This window comes from Schistocerca serialis, chromosome 9, assembly GCF_023864345.2.
Source record: "Schistocerca serialis cubense isolate TAMUIC-IGC-003099 chromosome 9, iqSchSeri2.2, whole genome shotgun sequence".
NCBI lineage: Eukaryota > Metazoa > Arthropoda > Insecta > Orthoptera > Acrididae > Schistocerca > Schistocerca serialis.
In genome coordinates this window covers 415,581,244-415,601,375 of record NC_064646.1, presented here as the reverse complement: position 1 = coordinate 415,601,375, position 20,132 = coordinate 415,581,244, and the positions used below count along the sequence as shown (strand labels likewise).

Below are 20,132 nucleotides of genomic sequence, written 5' to 3'. Positions count from 1 at the left end.
TAGAACTCGCGACCTTTGCCTTTCGCGGGCAAGTGCTCCACCATCTGAGCTACCGAAACACACGCCCGGTACTCACAGCTTTACTTCTGACAGTACCTCGTCTCCTACCTTCCAAACTTTACAGAAGCTCTCCTGCGAACCTTGAAGAACTAGCACTCCTGAAAGTAAGGATATTGCGGAGACATGGCTTAGCCACAGCCTGGGGGATGTTTCCAGAATGAGATTTTCACTCTGCAGCGGAGTGTGCACTGATATGAAGCTTCCTGGCAGATTAAAACTGTGTGCCCGACCAAGACTCGAACTCGGGACCTTTGCCTTTCGCGGGCAAGTGCTCTACCAACTGAGCTACCGAAGCACGACTCACGCCCGGTATTCACAGCTTTACTTCTGCCAGTACCTCGTCTCCTACCTTCCAAACTTTACAGAAGCTCTCCTGCGAACCTTGCAGAACTAGCACTCCTGAAAGAAAGGATATTGCGGAGACATGGCTTAGCCACAGCCTGGGGGATGTTTCCAGAATGAGATTTTCACTCTGCAGCGGAGTGTGCACTGATATGAAGCTTCCTGGCAGATTAAAACTGTGTGCCCGACCAAGACTCGAACTCGGGACCTTTGCCTTTCGCGGGCAAGTGCTCTACCAACTGAGCTACCGAAGCACGACTCACGCCCGGTATTCACAGCTTTACTTCTGCCAGTACCTCGTGTCCTACCTTCCAAACTTTACAGGTGCTAGTCCTGCGAACCTTGCAGAACTAGCACTCCTGAAAGAAAGGATATTGCGGAGACATGGCTTAGCCACAGCCTGGGGGATGTTTCCAGAATGAGATTTTCACTCTGCAGCGGAGTGTGCACTGATATGAAGCTTCCTGGCAGATTAAAACTGTGTGCCCGACCAAGACTCGAATTCGGGACCTTTGCCTTTCGCGGGCAAGTGCTCTACCATCTGAGCTACCGAATCACGACTCACGCCTGCTACTCAAAACTTTACTTCTGCCAGTACCTCGTCTCCTACCTTCCAAACTTTACAGAAGCTCTCCTACGAACCTTGCAGAACTAGCAGATGATAGAGCACTTTCCCGCGAAAGGCAAAGGTCGCGAGTTCGAATCTCGGTCGGGCACACAGTTTTAATCTGCCAGGAAGTTTCATATCAGCGCACACTCCGCTGCAGAGTGAAAATCTCATCCTGGAAACATCCCCCAGGCTGTGGCTAAGCCAAGTCTCCGCAATATCCTTTCTTTCAGGTGTGCTAGTTCTGCAAGGTTCACAGGAGAGCTTCTGTAAAGTTTGGAAGGTAGGAGACGAGGTACTGGCAGAAGTAAAGCTGTGAGTACCGGGCGTGAGTCGTGCTTCGGTAGCTCAGATGGTAGAGAACTTGCCCGCGAAAGGCAAAGGACCCGAGTTCGAGTCTCGGTCGGGCACACAGTTTTAATCTGCCAGGAAGTTTCATATCAGCGCACACTCCGCTGCAAAGCGAAAATCTCATTCTGCAAACATCCCCCAGGCTGTGGCTAAGCCATGTCTCCGCAATATCCTTTCTTTCAGGAGTGCTAGTCCTGCAAGGTTCGCAGGAGAGCTTCTGTAAAGTTTGGAAGGTAGGAGACGAGGTACTGGCAGAAGTAAAGCTGTGAGTACCGGGCGTGAGTCGCGCTTCGGTAGCTCATATGGTAGAGCACTTGCCCGCGAAAAGCAAAGGTCCCGAGTTCGAGTCTCGGTCGGGCACACAGTTTTAATCTGCCAGGAAGTTTCATCTTCAGTTTACTTTTTCCTTCCATTTCCACTTGGTTGCGTAGATTTCCTCCGTTATTGCAAATATTTTAAGCTCATTTTTAATATCTTCTACATCCTCTAACTGGTTTGGGAAATATCAATTCTGACGTCACAGTTCGATTGCGTATTCCTTGTTTCGTATCTACGCCTCAGATCAGTCGCGTTTCTTTAGTTGTCCCTGTCTTTAATGTTGTTTTTATAGTTCCTCCGACACCGTGAAATTTTGCTGCTTTATTCTTTACGTCTTTATCATAATTAATCGCTGCCCAGGTAGTTAAAATGACTTACTTGCCCGATTGATTTGTTTTTTTTTATCACTACTTTTGATCTCACCTGTTATTTCTCCCCGAATATTATTAACCTCGTCTTTTCTACAGATATTTAGAAATTACTGTTCTAACCAACTTGGTTTAGTGTAACGTGACATACTGTGAGTCCTGGAAGGTAAACATGCTTTGACAACATACACTCCTGGAAATTGAAATAAGAACACCGTGAATTCATTGTCCCAGGAAGGGGAAACTTTATTGACACATTCCTGGGGTCAGATACATCACATGATCACACTGACAGAACCACAGGCACATAGACACAGGCAACAGGGCATGCACAATGTCGGCACTAGTACAGTGTATATCCACCTTTCGCAGCAATGCAGGCTGCTATTCTCCCATGGAGACGATCGTAGAGATGCTGGATGTAGTCCTGTGGAATGGCTTGCCATGCCATTTCCACCTGGCGCCATAGTTGGACCAGCGTTCGTGCTGGACGTGCAGACCGCGTGAGACGACGCTTCATCCAGTCCCAAACATGCTCAATGGGGGACTGATCCGGAGATCTTGCTGGCCAGGGTAGTTGACTTACACCTTCTAGAGCACGTTGGGTGGCACGGGATACATGCGGACGTGCATTGTCCTGTTGGAACAGCAAGTTCCCTTGCCGGTCTAGGAATGGTAGAACGATGGGTTCGATGACGGTTTGGATGTACCGTGCACTATTCAGTGTCCCCTCGACGATCACCAGTGGTGTACGGCCAGTGTAGGAGATCGCTCCCCACACCATGATGCCGGGTGTTGGCCCTGTGTGCCTCGGTCGTATGCAGTCCTGATTGTGGCGCTCACCTGCACGGCGCCAAACACGCATACGACCATCATTGGCACCAAGGCAGAAGCGACTCTCATCGCTGAAGACGACACGTCTCCATTCGTCCCTCCATTCACGCCTGTCGCGACACCACTGGAGGCGGACTGCACGATGTTGGGGCGTGAGCGGAAGACGGCCTAACGGTGTGCGGGACCGTAGCCCAGCTTCATGGAGACGGTTGCGAATGGTCGTCGCCGATACCCCAGGAGCAACAGTGTCCCTAATTTGCTGGGAAGTGGCGGTGCGGTCCCCTACGGCACTGCGTAGGATCCTACGGTCTTGGCGTGCATCCATGCGTCGCTGCGGTCCGGTCCCAGGTCGACGGGCACGTGCACCTTCCGTCGACCACTGGCGACAACATCGATGTACTGTGGAGACCTCACGCCCCACGTGTTGAGCAATTCGTCGGTACGTCCACCCGGCCTCCCGCATGCCCACTATACGCCCTCGCTCAAAGTCCGTCAACTGCACATACGGTTCACGTCCACGCTGTCGCGGCATGCTACCAGTGTTAAAGACTGCGATGGAGCTCCGTATGCCACGGCAAACTGGCTGACACTGACGGCGGCGGTGCACAAATGCTGCGCAGCTAGCGCCCATCGACGGCCAACACCGCGGTTCCTGGTGTGTCCGCTGTGCCGTGCGTGTGATCACTGCTTGTACAGCCCTCTCGCAGTGTCCGGTGCAAGTATGGTGGGTCTGACACACCGGTGTCAATGTGTTCTTTTTTGCATTTCCAGGAGTGTATATAAAATACATCTCTTTCTGTTATTATGAACACGTATTTCACTTCTTCGATTTAACGATCTGAAATAATGGGCCCATATGATTAAATCCAGCGTATCCAACAAGTTGGGAAATAGAGATTGAAAATGTTCACAAAAGAAATTTTTATTCATAAACCAGTAACGTCCGGTTTTCACTGAAAATTAAAAAAGCAGAAACAGAATAAATTCTGAACAGCTTGGTTACTAACGAACATAAAAAGCTTTGCTGGTTGAGACAGATGGACAGGCACTGGCGGAGCAAGTGCTGCATAAGACCGACCACATAATAAAATTAGCCGGCCTGCAAGTGGTCGCTGTGGAGAAGAGCTACCACGCCCGCTTGATTAGAGAAGCCACTAAAAATCGTAAACATGAAAACAGTTTTAACAAGAAATACGAAGGCCACGAGATAAGCGTATCTGTGATTCCTGTGCTGCAACGAATGACTCTTGCAACTCACAATGTTAAGCTACAGCGGTAAAGCGGTAATTTACAGAGATGGCCCAGTATTGGCGAGCGACGGGATGCCACAGTCAGTGCCCCCATTGTCACCCGTGGATGCTACACCACGTACCAATATGGGTGTTTCAGCATAGGTCGATACCTCGTACCTCAGAATCGGTCGTGCTATTGATCTGTAATGTAATCATTTCATGTACTCCATATGCACTGTTGCAACGACAGATCTACAGTGACTTGGAAACCTCTAAAAGGCTATACTAATTTTTTCCGGTAGTGTATATTTTCCCATACCTAAAAATGAAAAACTCAGATAGTTATACTTTACCTGAAATTGTGTTAACATTGCCTCACTGTTTTAAAAAAACAAATAACCTTCACTGTTTGAGTTCACAACAACTGCGCTGATAAGTACATATTACAGCTAACAACAACCATCCAACAATAACGAATTATCATCTTCATCTACATCTGCATGGATACTCTGCAAATCACATTTAAGTGCCTGGTAGAGGGTTCATCGAATCACCTACACAATTCTCTATTATTCCAATCTCGTACAGCGCGCGGAAAGAATGAACACCTATATCTTTCCGTACGAGTTCTGACTTCCCTCATTTTATCGTGGTGACCTTTCTACATATGTAGGTCGGTGTCAACAAATATTATCGCATTCAGAGGAGAAAGTTGGTGATTGGAATTTCGTGAGAAGATTCCGACGCAACGAAAAGCGCCTTTCTTTTAATGATTTCCAGCCCAAATCCTGTATAATTTCTGTGACACTCTCTCCCATATTTCGTGATAATACAAAACGTGCCGCCTTGCTTTGAACTTTTTCTATGTACTCCGTCAGTCCTATCTGGTAAGGATCCCACACCGCGCAGCAGCATTCTAAAAGAGGACGGACAAGCGTAGTGTAGGCAGTCTCCTTTGTAGGTCTGTTACATTTTCTAAGTGTCCTGCCAATAAAACTCAGTCTTTGGTTAGCCTTCCCCACAACATTTTCTATGTGTTCTTTCCAATTTAAGTTGTTCGTAATTGTAATACCTAGGTATTTAGTTGAATTTACGGCTTTTAGATTAGACTGATTTATCGTGTAACCCAAGTTTAACGAGTTCCTTTTAGCACTCATGTGGATGACCTCACTTTTCGTTATTTAGGGTCAACTGTCAATTTTCGCACCATTCAGATATTTTTTCTAAATCGTTTTGCAGTTTGTTTTGTTCTTAAAACTGAGAAGTTTAGAAACAAGTTATAATGCTTTCTCAGCTCATTATAGAAAACTTCGAACACTGCCTTACTTCTTTGCTCTTGCAGCTTATTCTCGTTTCTCTGGCCTTACTGGTCTGAGCAGTCGCATGAACTACGTAATACTATTTCATCCTTTGCATCCGTATCATTGCACAACGAGGGCTCAGAGCTCATATTGATTTCTCACCTGGAACTACAGTGTGGTAGTTGGAGAGACTGGTCGACAGTTTTTTTAATTTTAACTTAATCGTATGACTAGGGCCCCCCGTCGGGCAGACAGTTCGCCGGGTGCCGGTCTTTCCATTTGACGCCATTTCGGCGACCTGCAGTCGATGAGGATGATAGGATGGTGATGAGGACAGCACAACAACCACTCCCTGGGCGGAGAAAACTCCCCGACCCAGCCGGGAATCGAACCCGGGCCCAGAGGATTGACAATCCGTAACGCTGACCATTCAGCTACCGGGGGCGGACACTGGTCGACAGTGCATAAAAGAGAGCTAAACGAGTCTAAGCTTCCGGCTTCATTATCTTTCACAAAATTCATAACACAAAGCTGTAGTTGGGTCTTTTTTTTGTACTACCGGTTTCGGTTACAAACCATCATCTGGTGCCTGTATCATCGTAACTGGAGTGTGAGTCACAAAAGTAATAACAATCACAAAAATAAAATGTAAATGACAAAGGTAATACACTGTAGTATTTGCAAAAGTCTAACAAAATCACCTTGCATATTATGAAAAACCAAACACAGGAATGCAGCTATTGACAGATTCATTGGCAAAAATATGCCTGTCAGGTGAAAACCGAAAAACAGCATTACAGGGAATTAGAAACCGACAAGAAGACTTACATAAACATAGGAGATGTAAAAACAGCCCAACTGCATGGTAGTGTGAGCAAAGCACGCGGAATACGAAGAACAAAGATCACCTAGTGGAATACAGAGATCGAAACTAACAAGACATTTAAACCACGCTACACTACAAAACAATTCCACCACAGCGATTCTGACTTGTTCATCGCTCTGTTTGACCAGTTTTGTACTGCGCTCAGGTTGAAATGTCTTGTTAGCTTCGATCTCTGTATTCCATTAGTTGTTCTTTGTACTCCCTGTGCTTTGCTCACACTACTATGTAGTTGAGCTGTTTTTACCTCACCTATGCCGTGTTTAACAATTCATGTTACACATTTTTGAGGTTGTCGAGGAGACTTAGTAGGTCGAGTTTTACGTAGGAAGCCGTGTTCGGAAACTTTATCAAAGACGCTACGGAAAAGTTATAGGAGCAGGCGTCTGGAAGTGTGCGTATATATGGGATGATTCCGTGATGATGAACGAACTTTCAAGGATGGTGGAGAAGGATAAATGTATCACTCTGACGTAAGGGTGCCTGTAACGGAATCGAAAGAGTCGAAAGTTATAGGCGATAACCGATTTGATACCTCTGACAGTGGAATACGTGTACTGGTATTGCTGTTGTTACAGGGACCCTTACCTCAAATTGATACATTTATCCTTCTCCATCATCGTAGATAATTTGTACATCTTCACGAAAGTACTCTGTATATACACACATCAAAAAAAGTTTTGCATCACCCTGGTTCCCGGAACTCCTGAAGATAGACGTTGACTGTGGATATTGTATCACAGACACAGTCCCTTTGACTGTCCAGAGATGTTACTAAACATGCATAAAGATGTAAACAACCATGCGTGAGCAGCGCCTATTAGACGGAGGGGGTCAGACTGCCGATCAGAATGGTTCAAATGGCTCTGAGGACTATGCGACTTAACTTCTGGGGTCATCGGTCGCCTATAACTTAGAACTAATTAAACCTAACTAACCTAAGGACATCACACACATCCACGCCCGAGACAGGATTCGAACCTGCGACCGGAGAGGTCATTCGGCTCCAGGCTGTAGCGCCTAGAACCGCACGGCCATTCCGGCCGGCAGAATGCCGATCAGTTCCAGTCATTCCACCAGGAAGGAGGTACACGGCTAGTGTTGTCAGTAGTTCAACCCAGCCTAGAAGGTCAATACCGCAGTTCAATAGCGTCCGCATTGTTACTTTGAGACAGGAAGAGCTCTCAATATGGGGAGTGTCCAGGCGTCTCTGAGTGAGCCAAAGCGATGTTGTTCGGACATGGAGGAGATACAGAAAGACAGGAACTGTCGATAACGTGCCTTGCTCAGGCCGCCCAAGGGCTATTACTGAAGTGGATGACCGCTACCTACGGATTATGGCTCAGAGGAACGCTGACAGCAACGCCAAAAGACGTCGTGTTACGACTCAAACTGTACGCAATAGGCTGCTTGATGCACAACTTCACGGCCGACGTCCATGGCGAGGTCCATCTTTGCAACCACGACACCATGCAGCGCGGTACAGATGGGCCCAACAACATGCCGAATGGAGCGCTCAGGATTGGCTCTGAGCACTATGGGACTTAACATCTGAGGTCATGTCCCCTAGAACTTAGAACTACTTAAACCTAACTAACCTAAAGACATCACACACATCCATGCCCGAGGCAGGATTGGCATCACGTTGTCTTCACCAATGAGTGTCGCATATGGCTTCAACCAGGCAATCGTCGGAGACGTGTTTGGAGGCAACCCGGTCAGGCTGAACCCCGTAGGCACACTGTCCGGCGAGTGTAGCAAGGTGGCGTTTCCCTGCTGTTTTGCGGTGGCATAATGTGGGACCGACGTACGCCGCTTGTGGTCATGGAAGGCGCCGTAACGGCTGTACGATACGTGAATGCCATCCTCCGACCGATAGCACAACCATATCGGCAGCATATTGGCGAAGCATTCTTCATCATGGACGACAATTCGGGCCCCCATCGTGCACATCTTGTGAATGACTTCCTTCAGGCTGACGACATCGCTCGACTGGAGTGGTCGGCATGTTCTCCAGACATGAACCCTATCGACAAGCCTGGGATGGATTGAAAAGGGCTATTCATGGAGGACGTTACCCATCAACCACTCTGAGTAATCTAAGCTGAATTGCCGCTGAGGAGTGGTACAATCTGGAACAACAGTGCCTTTTGAACTTGTGGATAGTATGCGACGAATACAGGCATGCATCAATGTAAGAGGACGTGGTACTGGATACTAGAGGTACCGGAGTGTACAGCAATCTCTGGAAGTCTCGCTGTATGGTGGTACAACATGCAATGTGTGGTTTTCATGAGCATTAAAAATGGCGGAAATTATGTTTATGTTGATCTCTATTCCAATTTTCTGTGCAGGTTCCGGTACTCTCGGAATCGAGGTGATGCAAAACTTTTATTTGATGTGTGTACATGCATTTACAGGCACCCGCGCCTATAACCTTGAGTCTGTAACGTTGCTGGTTGACGTTCCGAGACATACGTTTTTATGTAAAACTTCATTTACTAAGTCCCCTCTACAACCACAAGAGGTGTGTAGCATGAAATTCAAACACCCAGTATATGTATGCAGCTCTTCTTGTCGGCTTCTAATACCCTGTACTGTTATTTTTCAAATTGGAAAACTTAGTTTTATTAATGAACGCGTCAATAGCTTCACTACTCTGTTTGCATTTCCGTAATATGTAAGTTGTTTTTGTTCGACCTTTGTAAGTAACACAGTGTACCGTTCTTGCCACTAACATTTTCTTTTGTCGTTGGAGTTACATTTGTAACTCACGCTCCAATTGCGATGATACACGTAGCTGATGATGGTTTTTTAACCGAAACTGGCAATAGAATAAAAGAATCAATTACAGTTTTGTGTTATGAATTTTGTGTAGCTTATTTACGCTGTTGACAACTGTCTGAAGAAACTGTCTGATAGTCTTTTACAGTCGTATTGTGCCAGCTGCAGAGAACTTGGGATACGACATATTGTACTGAATTTCCCTCTGAACGCCTTGTCACGCAGCTGAAATACTTGCGGGACAGATGGGCAATCAGTTTCTAAAAACCGCTTAAGTTCTGTGTATAGAAAATTGTCAAATGTATGTGAGTTCTTAAGGGACCAAACTGCTGAGATCATCAGTCTCTAGACTTACACACTACTTAAATTAACTTATGCTAACAACAACACACACAGGACTCGAACCTCCAGGTGGAGGGGCCGCGCAATCCGTGACATAGCGCCTCGAACCGTGCGGCCACACCGCCCTGTGTATGTTGTTGTTGTGGTCTTCAGTCCTGAGACTGGTTTGATGCAGCTGTCCATGCTACTCCACCCTGTGCAAGCTTCTTCATCTCCCAGTACTTACTGCAACCTACATCCTTCTGAATCTGCTTAGTGTATTCATCTCTTGGTCTCCCTCTACGCTTTTTACCCACCACGCTGCCCTCCAATGCTAAATTTGTGATCCCCTGATGCCTCAGAACATGTCCTACCAACCGGTCCCTTCTTCTTGTCAAGTTGTGCTACAAACTCCTCTTCTCCCCAATTCTATTCAATACCTCCTCATTAGTTATGTGATCTACCCATCTAATCTTCAGCATTCTTCTGTAGCACCACATTTCGACAGCTTCTCTTCTCTTCTTGTCCAAACTATTTATCGTCCATGTTTCACTTCCATACATGGCTACACTCCATACAAATACTTTCAGTAACGACTTCCTGACACTTAAATCCATACTCGATGTTAACAAATTTCTCTTTTTCAGAAACGCTTTCCTTGCCATTGCCAGTCTACATTTTATATCCTCTCTACTTCGACCATCATAAGTTATTTTGCTCCCCAAATAGCAAAACTCCTTTACTACTTTAAGTGTCTCATTTCCTAATCTAATTCCCTCAGCTTCACTCGACGTAATTCGACTACATTCTATTATACTCGTTTTGCTTTTGTTGATGTTCATCTTACATCCAATTTTCAAGACACTGTCCATTCCGTTCAACTGCTCTTCCAAATCCTTTGCTATCTCTGACAGAATTACAATGTCATCGACAAACTTCAAAGTTTTTATTTCTTCTCCGTGGATTTTAATACCTACTCCGAATTTTTCTTTTGTTTCATTTACTGCTTGCTCAATATACAGATTGAATAACATCGGGGAGAGGATATAGGACTGCCGAAATGACGTCGGAGCGTTGGACGGCGGCTTGGCCATGTATCATGCCGGTGGCTATTACGACTGCTCGGCACCTCGGAAGGTGGCGATGGAGAGGGGGTGCCGAGGGGGTGGGGAGGCGCGGGGAGGGTCGTCGAACCTACGGCGGTTAGCGGTGTCGCCAACCTGGGACATCTGCTGCCGAGGCCGCTTGCTGCGACTGGCTGCCACGCAAGTAACGCATCTGCTCGCAGACTGGAAACATCAATCTGTCCCGTCGAGAATATAAAGTTACCGTCACCTTCTTCGGTATTATGTAAATCCAAAAATTCTGTCATACCGCTTGAAAATTTATAGCCTTATCGGCTGGTAGAGAGTCCGGACTAGTTGCGCATATAACACTGCTCCCAGTTTTTTGATGTCTATTTATTTTGCACGTGTAGTTCCATAGGACCAAACTGATGAGATAATCTCCATGGCCAGGGAACATGTCAGTACATGAAATTACAACAGAAAAGTAATAACAGATAAAATGAAATGTTTATGAATAATAAAAAGAGTTAAGCTGTAAGTTTATGTAAACGCAATCAACAACATAACGCAGGAATCAGCTTAATTTTTCAAGAACTCCTTGATAAAATAAAAGAAGTGAGCCATAAGCAAACTCTTCAGTTTGGATCTGGAGGCGCATGGATTACTGTTAAGAATTTTGGATTCTTGTGGTAGCTTGTTGAAAATGGATGCAGCAGAATATTGCACGCCTTTCTGCGCAAGTCAAGGATGCGCGTTGCAAATGCAGATTAGATTTCTGCCTAGTAGTAACTGAGTGAAGGATGCTAATTCTTGGGAATAAGCTGATATTGTTAACAAGAAACGACAAATCGAATGTCAGAACATTCGGAATAATGAGCAAGGGACGATAATAGGTTCGGAATTTCATCTACACGAACTCTGTTGGAATTAATATATAGATTGACGGAAAGAATATAGCAACAGCAAGAAGGAGTTGTGCGACATAAACGACAGTTGGTAGGCTTGTTTCCACACCTGAAACATGATGTCTGTTCGCATTTCGCACCAGTCGCATGAGAGTTGCGCTACTCGTAGGTTTGCTTTAAATACAGTCTGTAACAGTCGTAAGGTTCAGTTACCTTTAGAGATCGGACGTGGTGAGTGGATCTTAGTCAAGAACGGCTTTAAGGTGACAAAAACGTCATTATCAACACCTCACTGAGTTTTAGTTTTAGTTATGTCATGTTCCGTAGATAATTTTCCCGATTATTTTATCGATATGATGTGGAACAGGTTAGGTAACAAAATATATATACCCACATGAATAGTGCTAATATTACTATTACTGAAATTTTTAGTTCTACACATGCAACTACATTTAGAGGTACAATCTCTTTTTTTACCATTTCTGTAACAGGAACACGTCCATGGAGTAGAAGGAGTTGTCCAAAAGAAATGACTTTAAGCTAGATTTAAAACTTGATGTACTACCTGCCACACACTTTATGTTGTTGGGCAAATGATCAAAGCTTTTTGTTGCTGAATAATGTACTCCTTTTTGAGCAACCGACAGTTTCAATAACGGATAGGAAAGGTCATTTTTCCCTCTAGTGTTGTACGTATGAACATCACCGTTCTTCGCGAACTGAGATGGATTATTTGTAACGAATTTCATTAGCAAATATATGTACTCTGATGGTGCAGTTAAAATACCTAACTCCTTGAAAAGATGCCTACATGACGTCCTTGGGTGAACACCACTAATCATTCTCACTGCTCTCTTTTGTGCAATCAATACTTTATGTGTAAGTGGTGAGTTACGCCAGGAAACTATTCAATAAGACATTATTGAGTGAAAATATGCAAAGTACGTTACGAGGCTTATCTGTTTATTACCAAGACTAGCGATTATACGAAGAGCGAAAGAAGCTGAACTTAGTTGTTTGAGAAGCTCAGTAATATGCTTCTTCCAGTTCAAGTTGTCATCTATGTGAACACCCAAAAATTTGGAAAAATCTACCATATTAACTGAGAGCTGTTCATACGCTACATTAATTGTCGGTATGACTCTATTCGGTGTACAGAACTGGATGTAGTGAGTTTTTTGAAAATTAAGGGTGAGTCCATTTTCTGAGAACCACTTAATAATTCTTTGAAAGACATCTTTAACAATGTTTTCAGGTGCTTTTACTGGAATGGGATTTATTATAACACTCGTGTCATCTGAATAAAGTACTAGTTCCGCTTGCTGAACGTTAAGTGGGAGGTCATTCACATCAATAAGGAACAGCAGAGGACACAAAATTTGTGATTGTGATAACTCTCCATTCACTAGAATTTACCACCCTCCCTGAGTTTCAACGTTGTGTGCTAGGGCTACGAGACGCTGCATGTTCCTTCTGCGATGTAGCAGAAAGACTTGGCAGGAACGTAGCAGCTGTACATGATTGCTGGTAACGGTGGTCACGAGAGTGTATGGTCGCTAGAAGATCGGGCTCCGGACGGCCAAGTGGTACTACCGAGAAGAAAGACCATTGCACCATCGCGTTCGGCTGATCGGTCTAGCACATTGTGCTGCATCAGCAGCAGAAATTGAACCAGCAGTTGTCACCACAACGACACAACGAACTGTTACAAATCTGTTACTTCAAGGAAAGCTCCGCGAAAGACTCCCTGCAGCGCGCATTCCACTGACCTCAAACCACTGCTTCAGTGGTGACAAGCGAGAGCTAATCGGAGTGTAGGGCAGAGGTCTATTGTGTTTTCGATAAAAGCTGGTTGTGCATCGTTGTTAATGATGACTTTGTGTTGGCTGGAAGAAGACCAGTTGAGCGTCTGACACCTGCACATGTCGTCTGCGAATTTACTTTTACGTATAAAGATTTTTTTCTCAAGTATAGGGCTCTGTTTTCTATTCCTTTCCGATTCATAGGAGAACCTTATTTCTTATCTTTTCAACAGCCTGCTATTCACGTGTCAAACGCCTCGATTCTCTTCTTTTCTGGTTTTCCCACAATTCGTGATTCTCTTTTGTGCTCTTGTCGCTCCGTCCATCTGGCGTATTTTGCCTCCAAGATTGCAAATTCCTTCACATAACACGTATCTGTAGACTTAGACAAAGCTTTCGACAATGTTGACTGGAATACTCTCTTTCAAATTCTAAAGGTGTCAGGGGTAAAATATAGGGAGCGAAAGGCTACTTACAATTTGTACAGAAACCAGATGGCAGTTATAAGAGTCGAGGGGCATGAAAGGGAAGCAGTGGTTGGGAATGGAGTGAGACAGTTTTGTAACCTCTCCCCGATGTTATTCAATCTGTATATTGAGCAAGCAGTGAAGGAAACAAAAGAAAAATTCGGAGTAGGTATTAAAATCCATGTAGAAGAAATAAAAACTTTGAGGTTTGCCGATGACATTGTAATTCTGTCAGAGACAGCAAAGGACTTGGAAGAGCAGTTGAACGGAATGGACAGTGTCTTGAAAGGAGGGTATAAGATGAACATCAACAAAAGCAAAACGCGGATAATGGAATGTAGTCTAATTTAGTCGGGTGATGCTGAGGGAATTAGATTAGGAAATGAGACACTTAAAGTAGTAAAAGAATTTTGCTATTTGGGGAGCAAATTAACTGATGATGTTTGAAGTAGTATCAAATGTAGACTGGCAATGACAAGGAAAGCGTTTCTGAAGAAGAGAAATTTGTTGACATCGAGTATAGATTTAAGTGTCAGGAAGTCGTTTCTGTAAGTATTTGTATGGAGTGTAGCCGTGTATGGAAGTGAAACATGTACAATAAATAGAGAAGAAGAGAATAGAAGCTTTAGAAATGTGGTGCTACAGAAGAATGCTGAAGATTAGATGGGTAGATCACATAACTAATGAGGAGGTGTTGAATAGAATTGGAGAGAAGAGGAGATTGCGGCACAACTTAACTAGAAGAAGGGATCGGTTGGTAGGACATGTTCATCAAGGGATGACCAATTTAGCATTGGAGGGCAGCGTGGAGGGTAAAAATCGTAGAGGGAGACCAAGAGATGAATAAACTAAGCAGATTCAGAAGGATGTAGGTTGCATTAAGTACTGGGAGATGAAGAAGCTTGTACGGGATAGAGTAGCATGGAGAGCTGCATCAAAGCAGTCTCAGGACTGAAGACCACAACAACAACACCACGTAATTTTCTAGCAGAGGTAAAGTGTGTATTCCGACAGTATCTGTATCCCACGGACCCACCACTACCTTAGTAGGCAGAACTGACTGAGGGCACCGCAAAGTTCACACTGGCAGTACCTCCCACGGCTACAATTTCCACAGAGTTTGCTTTTTCTCTTACAGACAAACCACTGCGATGTCGCGTCCTTGCAGACGACACTCGAGTGTGGACATAATGGTGAACGGGCATCGACCTCCCACAGCGACACGGAGCGCGTGAGGGAGTCGCTCAAGGCAAACAGCAGCTGGCCGGCCGGCGTCCAGCAAACGTCTCCTCGACCACTGGACGGCCGCCGCTGCAAAGCAAACACACACACACACACACACACACACACACACACACACACACGCACACAAATAGATGGCGTAGAGCCGAGTCAAGGTGTGATGGTGTGTGTGTGTGTGCGTGAGAGAGAGAGAGAGAGAGAGAGAGAGAGAGAGAGAGAGACAGAGAGACAGAGAGAGAGAGAGAGAGAGAGAGAGAGGAGAGAGAGAGACAGAAATGAGGCAGGGACACCGGAAAGAAAGAATACGAATACGAAACACGTGCCTGCGAAGTTCACCGAATGATTGCAACTAATGGTGATTATCTGCAATCTGTAGATTGCTCCCCGTCTAGCTGGAACGAACATGTTGAGCATGTCAATTAGGCTTAAAAAACGACTATGAGACGAAGTAGTTTCAGAACGTGGACTGTTACTTTCAGGAGAGAGAGAGAGAGAGAGAGAGAGAGAGAGAGAGAGAGAGAGAGAGTAATGATACAGAGCTATTGAAGGCTGCATCCCTTATCTTTTTCGCCACGCGATACATAGTAACCGTGTGGTTCTAGGCGCTACAGTCTGGAACCGAGCGACCGCTACGGTCGCAGGTTCGAAACCTGCCTGGGGCATGGATGTGTGCGATGTCCTTAGGTTAGTTAGGTTTAATTAGTTCTAAGTTCTAGGCGACTGATGACCTGAGAAGTTAAGTCGCATAGTGCTCAGAGCCATTTGAACCATTTTTGATACATAGTAAGTTGAGATAAATATTACTATATTTAATGTGATCTGTTAGGAATTGGCGGAGGCAGAAGGACGAGCCTTCGTGGCCAACGTCAGAAAATGTCGCCGGATGCCGGTTGATCCCGAGTCGACGGTTGTCCACGGAAGATAAATCGAAGCAACCAACAGGCCTCTGCAACGACAGTCAAAATAGTTGAATAAATAAAATGAATGTCGAGGAGGTTATATATTGTATCAAGCTATGAAGTAGCCACGTTTCCTCTCACATAGTTTTGATTAAATTAAAGCTTAGCGACGCGGCGGTAGATCGTATACAGCTCTGAATCTTGAAGGAGTTTAATGTTCTGAAGAGCATATATAGGTATTAGCGTTGTGATTTATGCTGAATTTCGTCGAATGGATATTTTGCAATTCCTATAGTAAGAAGACCTCTCTACCGCGTTGCTGTTACTGGCCTCAAAGTAAAGTGAAATTACGACGCCAAAGTAAAAGTCTACTGATATCTCTGACCTGTGAAGGTTACTATTAAGGGTGCGCAACTCGGAATATTTTGGAGTTTTTTGAAGGATAGCTTTCAGACATTACAGAAAAGTCAGAAGTTCCGCAATTAACTATACAGAGGAGATTATTGTGAGAATATAAGTCAAAATTTAATTTGAGTTAAAATGCTGTTTACTAAATCACGGCTCAGAGATTATTGCCTGCTATGACACTGCCGTTAGCTCTGATCGTTGGGTTGTCATAACAACAAATCAAAGCTCATTCTGCATTCTTACTCTTAAAAAAAAATTTGCATTTCAGTTTATGAGCTGCTAATACGAGAATAAAACGGTGACAACTTCAAGCCCTCCACGATTCGCACGATTAACATCACAAAATTATAACTTCGGACAACTGCGACGCTACGCGTCTGGCTTGCGAGCAAATTAATATAGCAGCAGACGTGCGCGAAATACAGTACTGTGCAGCGTACACACTGATTTTAATGTCCAAAAACAAAACATTCACGCGAGTGTACACCTCGCATAAGCAAGTCAATAAATATACACACAAAATACACAATAAACCCATGTATAATTAAACTATAATTAAAGACTACGCTCATGAAATTATTCCATACTATGAAAACAATTTGAATTAATAATTTTTTTACACATTTCCTAAACGGCTTCAGCTCCAGATTCTTAAATGGGTGTAGTAGTTTATTAGATAACCTAACCGATGTGAGTTTGAAACAGTACAGAGTTTTGGTATAAAAACATAAGTCTTTTTGTGTCGTTAAAATATTTTTCATTATTGCTATGGAAATCAGAATTTAAACCAGACAATTTTTTTGTTAATGTAGACACATTGTAGAGACACTGAAGTATGGATATACATGGTAAGGTCATAATGCTAAGTCTATTAAACAAATATCTACAACTAGTTCTCACTGCGACTTTGCAGATCAGTCTGACACATTTTTTTGAGCTGTAAGGAAGCATTTACAATAGTAATTGGTTGGTTGGTTGGTTGGTTTTGGGGTTTGGTGGGGGCTAAACATCGAGGTCATCAGTCCCCAGTTCCAAACAGACATACTTGTAAAAGGCCTATACAGTAAAAGCGTAACTCTGCACGCAGAGGGCGGGAACACCCAGGGATACAGAGCTAAAATGAACACGGCAGTAACACAAAATAGAGAACACTTAAAAGGAGCAGAGTAAATAGTTGGCTAGAGTAAAACAGACTACAGTGGTTGATGGATCAGGTAAAAGGTCAACCACTCAACGACAAACGAAGAACCTCCAGCTGGAAAGCGTTGATAGAGGTACCAACACAACTTGTTTCCATAAAAAACACTATTTTGGTATCCACATCACAATTAAAGGTCGCTGGAGTGGGTGTAGCCTGAGAAATCATGCGAGAGCGCCTACAATAGAGCGAGTGATAAAACCCAGCTGCACGGATAAAACGTAAAACTGAGTCAGCTATAGAGGCATCGTCACCGAGAATTAGAGGAAGTTGCAGCTGGTAAATTAAAGGACTGCCGCAAGGGGGCTAAAAGGGGGCACTCCATCAGAAGATGGACCACTGTCAGCCCTGCATCACAGCGACACTTGGGCGGGTTCTCACGACGAATACAATAGTAGTTTCCCTACAAGGTTGTCCCATATGTCAGATGAGAATGAATATAATGGACAGAAAGCAAAACTTTCTCATCTACTGTTTCTTGTAACTTTCCGTTCATAAAGGTTACCTTAGAAAGTAACATGCAAGGCCGAAGCTATTAAAATACAATATGTGTACTGCATATTACCATATCAGTGGTGGGATGTATTATAGATGTCACTCAATTCTCAATGGCAGTATCAAATTTTTGAACTAAGAAAAGTACAAGAATGTTGCACTGTTGTCATGGACAACATTTTCGTCAAGTTACTGCGCGGAAGTAGAGGCTTTTTTTCAGAGGGCAGTTACTGCACGTGTTTTTCACTTTGGGGAAAATCTTTTGGTCCAGTTCTCCTGCCTAGCGATGTTCGTAGGCGTCTAGTTGCTTAGCTGCGACATTACCTTTGCATCGCACTCCGCAATGCAGCACATTCTAAGGTGCAATGAGAACTTTTCCGGGCCAATTTTATGTTGCCCATCCTGTATAACATATTCGAGACAGAGTGTGGAGACAGCGTCGCGTAACACGCATCACTCCTCCGACAGCCCACCGGCATCGAAGCGGGCGGCTTTTAGATTGTGATCCCAGCCGCCTCTGTCAATCATACTCCTTCTCATCGTTATAACTGATCCTTACATTTCCATTTGGGACGTCTTGGTTGTCAGATACTTTCTTTTTATTGAAGGGATACCTTTTCCTGAGTGAAGCCCAGCAGAAAGTATCTAGTAAAATAAAACTTACAGCATCTTTAAATATATGGAATGAATGCCCGTGTGTCCTGAGAGATGCGTTCACATGGGATGACATCGTTAACTTATTGACTTTACAACGTACTAAATTCCAGAATTGCCAGTTCAAGTCGAAAGGTAGTCAATGTACACACATTTTACGAAATTCAGCGTAACTCTAGTTTTTACTGAATTTTCTACATAGGGAACACTAAACCTATTGAAAGCATTTTTAATATCAGATTACTTATTTTTACCAAATTTGAACGTTTTCTCTATAATTATTGCCGAGGAACGTATACACACGTCAAAAAATTGTAATAGAGATCGACATAAATATCATTTCCGTCCTTTTTATTGCTCATGAAAACCACACATTGCATGTTGTACCACCATACAGCGAGACCTTCAGAGGCGGTGGTCCAGATTGTTGTACACACCGGTACCTCTAATACCCAGTAGCACGTCCTCTTGCCTTGATGCATGCCTGTATTCGTCGTGGCATACGATCCACAAGTTTGTCAAGGCGCTGTTGGTCCAGATTGTCCGACTCCTCAACGGAGATTCGGCGTAGATCTCTCAGACTGGTTGGTGCGTCACGTCGCCCATAAACAGCCCTTTTCAGAGTATCCCAGGCATGTTCGATAGGGTTCATGTCTGGAGAACATGCTGGCTATTCTAGTCGAGCGGTATCGTTATCCTGAAGGAAGTCATTCACAGGATGTGCACGATACACGAATGCCTCGCCAATATGCTGTCGATATAGTTGCACTATCGGTCGGAGGATGGCATTCACGTATCGCACAGCTGTTACAGCGCCTTCCATGACCACCAGCGGCGTACGTCGGCCCTACATAATGCCACCCCAAAACAACAGCGAACCTCCATCTCGCTGCACAGTTATCTGAGGCGTTCAGCCTGACCGGGTTGCCTCCAAACAAGTCTGGTTGAAGGTATATGCTACACTCATCGGCGAAGAGAAGGTAATGCCAATCGCGGTCCATTCGGTATGTTGTTGGGCCCATCTGTATCGCGCTGTATGGTGTAGTGGTTGCAAAGATTGACCATGCCATGGACGTCGGGAGTGAAGTTGTGCATCATGCAGCCTATTTCGCATAGTTTGAGTCGTACAACGACGTCTTCTGGCTGCACAAAATACATTATTCAACATGGTGGCGTTGCTGTCAGAGTTCCTCCGAGCCGTAACCCGTAGGTAGCGGTCATCCACTGCAGTGGTAGCTCTAGGGCGGCCTGAGTGAGGCATGTCACCGACAGTTCCTGTCTCTTTGTATCTCCATCATGTCCGAACAACATCGCTTTGGCTCATTCCGAGACATCTCTGAACAGTCAATTGGACTGTATCTGTGATACAATATCCACAGTCGACGTCTGTCTTCAGGAGTTCTGGGAAACGGGGTGATGCAAAACTTTTTTTGATGTGTGTACATAATGTATAGATATTATAAATCATAGTGGCCTGGCGTGTTTTTCTGGCTGTATCTAAAGGCTAATCTCAGTAACTGCTGTAGGGATTTTGATGTGCTTATCACTAATAGACAGGCTAATCCACGAGGATGCTTTGTGTAGAGATATTTCG

The 20,132-nt window shown here is 44.5% G+C and overlaps 1 protein-coding gene across 1 annotated transcript in view; it reads right to left on the bottom strand.

The window, feature by feature from the left end:
• The window catches only part of LOC126419661 (uncharacterized), a 733,764-nt gene that overhangs the window by 94,470 nt on the left and 619,162 nt on the right, over positions 1-20,132 (bottom strand). The gene's annotated exons all lie outside the window — the stretch shown is intronic.